General features: G+C 36.7%; 1 pseudogene; it reads left to right on the top strand.

Annotated features, from left to right (window-relative positions):
- The first annotated feature begins 365 nt into the window (after positions 1–365).
- LOC126618248 (receptor-like protein 52) lies at positions 366–4,747 on the top strand (annotated as a pseudogene).
- The last annotated feature ends 566 nt before the right edge of the window (positions 4,748–5,313 follow it).

Raw genomic sequence — 5,313 nt, forward strand, 5'->3', positions numbered from 1 at the left:
AGGACAAGCAAAAAGCTAAGTTTGGGGGTATTTATAGACATGCCAATATGAACATCTTTTAATAGACTTCCCAATATGAACGATCCCAGAATTAATAGACATGCAAAGACGATGAAAGAAGATTGGTCGACCCTCAAAAATACTTAACTTGGACTAGGCCGGACGTCTCATTTATAGTTAATCTTGTATGCCGGCTTATGCACTATTCAGAAACGACCTTAACTGGAACTATTTCTGATTTTCAATTTCCAGAAAGTTGTGACTTAGAAACTCTATCCCTCAACCGAAATCAGATAGAGGGTCAATTTCCAAAGTCTCTAGCCAACTGTGCACGTTTAAAGGTTTTAAACCTTGCAAACAATCAGATGACAGATACCTTCCCATGGTTGTTGAAGAACATCTCCACCTTCCGCGTCTTTGTTTTGAGGTCTAACAACTTCTACGGAGGCATTGGAATCCCAAGACTCTTGGCACTTGGGCAGTGCTTCAAATCATAGACCTAGCTTACAACAATTTCAATGATGAAGTACCCGGCATACGTTTGACAACATGGTGAGCAATGATGGCGAATGAAGATGATTCCCTATCGACAGTCAAAGTTGATGAAAGTGAAACCAGCTTTAAGAGAGGAGGGGCTGAGGCTTATTTTGAGCACGCTATAACAGTGACCAGCAAAGGTTCAGAGAGAGATATGGTAAAGATTCTAACCATCTTGACATTGATTCACTTCTTATCCAACAATTTTAGCGGACAAAAACCTAAGGAAATGGGAGAGTTCGAAGATATTACCTCGACTTGTCAAGTAATGGTTTCACAATTGAAATTCCATAGTCATTTGGTAACATGCTAAAACTCGAGTCCTTGAATATGTTACAGAACAAGTTGAGTTGGAAATTTCCACCACAGTTAGCTAAGCTTACTTTCCTTTCATTCTTAAATCTCTCAAATAATCAACTGGTTAGCATGATCCCGCCTGTACTCAGTTTTTTACATTTGAAAAATGCCTCTCTTATAGGCAGGGCCGGTCCTAAGTTTTTGGGTGCCTAGTGCGAAAGCTCAAAGTGTGCCCTTTTTTAATACGGAAACATATGTTTAAAATAAAATATTTAACGAGGACTGGAACCCAGTCAAAGCTTGGGGGCTAGGCCCTCACGTTCGTAATTTTCGATCACAGTAGTGTGAAGAAAATTTTCTAGAGAGTTTGTCCTTAGGATAGGTGATGTTAGTTTCTCGAATTGGTCCCTTTTCTACAAGTAAGGCTCTCATTCCAGCATTAAGACTATCCCAAACTCTTGGATCATAAATGTTTAAATGAAAAATAGGTTCAGGAGATTCAAGATTTTCCTCTACACCAATATGATCATTATTAACATTTAAATTCACATCACCACGATTTTCATGGTCTTGAGACTCATCACCAACATTTTCCTCCAAATCACCACCATTTTCATGGTCATGAGACTCGTCATTAACATCTTTCTCCACATAACCACCAATTTCATGATCATGAGACTCCCCAACAACATATTGTGACTCTTCACCAACATTAGTTTCTCTCAAATTTTCAACCGACTCATTCTTTGGAGAAAAAAAAATTATTAAGAGATCCTCTTAAACTTTCCGTAATTTCATTATCCTTTGCCTTTTTTTCACTTTTCATATTACTAGAGAGTTGTTTCCTAAAAGACATGGCTTCGAAAATTTGTTTGTAAGAATTACATACACATGATATAACAAAAATTTCCTACCAAAACTATCATTCCAACACATATTATATAGTGTAAAAACCCTAACATCTATTATATATTATAAATACAATAACACATAGTCTAACATATTAGAAAAATTGATAAAATTGAACCTAAAAATTGGGTTTGAAATGAAATCAAATAATTCAATTAATCAAGAATTCAATAATTCTATGTCACTTGCAAAATTTTATATTAAATTATGAATTAATAATTCAAATTTTAAAAATTCGTTTACCTCAAAACTTAAAAGGGTTGGTGAATGCACTGAATGAGAAGGACATGTCGGCTTGCCGGCTTAGAAGCTCTGCAGCGCACAGCTTGTAGTGAGTGAGTTTTGAGAGAAATTGCTGCACTTGCAGCCAATGGATGGAAGAAAAGGACAAAGACGGCAGGCAGGGCAGTGGGGAAGTGGGAACAAGGGGAGGTGGGGAATCGGGAAAAATGAGGTTATGTTAGGAACTTAGGGTTAATTATGGACAAGTGGTCCCTCTTATGTTTTTTTTTTTTTTAATGACCCAAAACTTGGGCCGTTCAACTTAAGAAACGGGTTATGTGTAGAAAAATTGGGCCGTTCAATTTGGGCTCTAGATTTTTTTATTTTTTATTTTTTTATACCTAGTTATGTGGATTTTTAACTTTTTGTGCCCCTCTCAATCTTGGGCCCTGATGTGAAAAATAAGTTAACACACAAAATTAAACCCTCTTTTTGACAATTGTAGTATAGATGTAAGTAGGGTATCGTTCTAGGCCGGGGATTAGGAGGGATTGCTAATCTATTCTAAATTAATTTAAAAATATTAAACAAGACTCAATGATACAAAACTAGGCTAAAAACTCTAATAACTCGAAACACACTTAGGATGACTCAAAATAATGAAAATGATCTGATTAAACACTAAGAACTGAAATGGACGGAAATTGAATTAAAAGACTAACAATAAAGAAAACTAACTAAATAATATAATTTAATAATGGATGGGTGTTTGGTTTTGATGAAAAGTAAATTAAACTTAATTAAATTACAGAATTGACAAAAACATAAAATTAAGGTAAAATGATAAATGACAGACTAGCTAGAGGGTTCTTCTCCACACATGACACATATGCAACCTAAATTAATTTTCAGTTGTTCTTTCAATAAGTTGTGAATCTCAATACTCCAGATTAACCGTGAACAGCACTTTTTTAATCTTCAAGTTTTCCTTAAGTTATTGAATTGGACGGGAAAACGCATACAACAATTCAAAACATTCTTCAAAAGTCCCCTACGTGGAAAGCACAATAGAGATACAATCAAAGATCATTAAACTTTGTGAAAACTATAAGCATTGACGAGGCATTCGTAACTATGAAAAGCATGATACTCTTGCCAAGAATTTACTTAACGTGATTGTGACTAGCAACCTTTACTACTTGTGAAAATAAGTTCATAACGATTAGGTGAAATTCACTTATATTCTAGCATCAAATTCATGCATGTAAATTAAGCGTGCACTCTCAACCAACATACACAAATCAGTTTTTATACGAACGGATAAGTAAATTGAAATCACAACTTATGAAATCACAACCGAAGGTAATCAATTCATATTACAAATATAATCATGGCTTTGAATTAACCTCTAGCCAAAATCAATTTATTTACACATTATTAAAAATAGAAATAAAATAGGAGTTTGGAAAGATTAAACCGAAAGAAAAGGAAGTGAAGCTTTGCTCTCTGCCCTCACTGTGCTTCTGTTTGTCTACGCCCCTGCGCCCATGCTCTCCTCTGCCCGCGTGTTCTGCTGCAAGGCAGCTTTCTGCTTCTTCTTCCCGTGTCTATCCCTCTGTCCTCTTTCTGCTCTCCCTGACCTTTTTCTTATCCCCCCTCATCAAGCTGCCAAATGGCAGCTTTCCTTTGGACTCCCTCCTCTCCGTTTCCCTCTCGCCCCCTTTCCGCGTTCCTCTCTTCTCCCCACTTATTTTTCTGTTCCGCGCCTAACCTTCTCACGCTGCCCAAAGGCAGCTTCTTTCCAGCTCCCCAGACCGCCCACTTCTCTCTCTCTTCTCCTGCGTCTTATTATCCTTTCTCACCGAGGCCCCCCTTCTTCTGCGAGCTGTCAGTCTTTTTCCCCTTCTTTGGATTCTTTTTCCGTCCCCCGTGTGGACTCCTCCATTTCCTCTGCTTTGCCAGTTGCTGTCCCCTAATTCTTCTGACTTCCTTGGATCCCTTTGTCGCTGACCTGCTTTCCTCCAGCTGCAAAGGCAGCTTGCTTTCCTCTATATTCTCCTCCCGATGCTCTCCTTTTATTTTCATTTAGTTTCTAGCAGCCCCACATAGCAGAAAAATAAGTTCTTTGGATCATGTTACTCCTACAAACACAATATATCAAAAGTATCATAAATACTTAAAGCTTCCAAATAATTAGACAAGAAAAGAAATATAAAATGATGACATATATAGTTTAAATATTGGTTTATCATTTAGCGTCACAATGGGTTAGCAATATTGTAATTTAAATTTGCTTTTCACGAATAAAATTTCACTTGTTCTATTTTTATTTTCTTTGCATAACAAATCCTATAAACACAAAAATAACGTAAATAGCTCAAAAATATAAGGAACTAACCAAGAAAAGACGAGTGAATTTAAAGTAAAAATATATATAAATATGATCCGATCAGGCCCTGGTGGCACTGGGCCTGGGCCTGGCCTGCTTATAGGGAACAAAGGATTATGGGGGCCTTCTTTGACGGTGAATAACAAAGCAAGATTGTCATCACCACCAACATTGAATGAACCCCTTCCAAATTATGGACATGAGATTGATTGGGATCATATCAGTGTCAAAATTGGATTTACCTTTGGCTTAAGAGTTGCAATCGGGTCACTTGTGTTCTGCAAGAGATGGAGGAAATGGTATTACAAAGCTGTGCACAACATGGTAGTGAAGAAATTCCCTCAGCTTGAGGAAAGAACTGGTATTCATCAAAGACATGTTCACATAAACTAAAGGTGGAGGCATTGAAATGATTACGACGAGCAACGCAGCTGGACTCCATGTTATTCCCAGGCGCATCCTCTCTTTTTTTTTCTTTATTTCAAGACCAAGGCCCAAGAAATAAGAACTTTCTTCACTGTAACATTTTAGTTTTAAGTGTCTCCTAGCCATTTATGTAAAATATTATGTAATGTGACCTTCGTTCTTCTTTCGCTTCAGGTTTCATGGTGCTTAAAAGTAATCTTTATCAATCCACAAAGAATGCTTTTGAACAAGAACTTGAAAAAAGAGTGTCGTATTCCGAATACCGTTGTAATCTAATTATCAAATCGCTATAAAAGTGTTGATTTTTCAGATCAAAGATTTTGGTAAGTTGAAAGGGTATAAATTTATTCGATCATCAAATATTGCAACAAGCCAGAACAATACAATTGCAAAGTAGTGGGAAGGGAAGAGGGCGTACCTCTCTCTAAAAGGTTGATTGTCTAATGAAATTTGTGTTTCGTAATATTATCTCCTCTCTAAATATGTAATCAGTTGTCTGATATGATCTCTGAACTTAGGTAATCCAAATTGTT

Source organism: Malus sylvestris, chromosome 4 (assembly GCF_916048215.2).
Source record: "Malus sylvestris chromosome 4, drMalSylv7.2, whole genome shotgun sequence".
In the NCBI taxonomy this organism is placed as follows: Eukaryota; Viridiplantae; Streptophyta; class Magnoliopsida; order Rosales; family Rosaceae; genus Malus; species Malus sylvestris.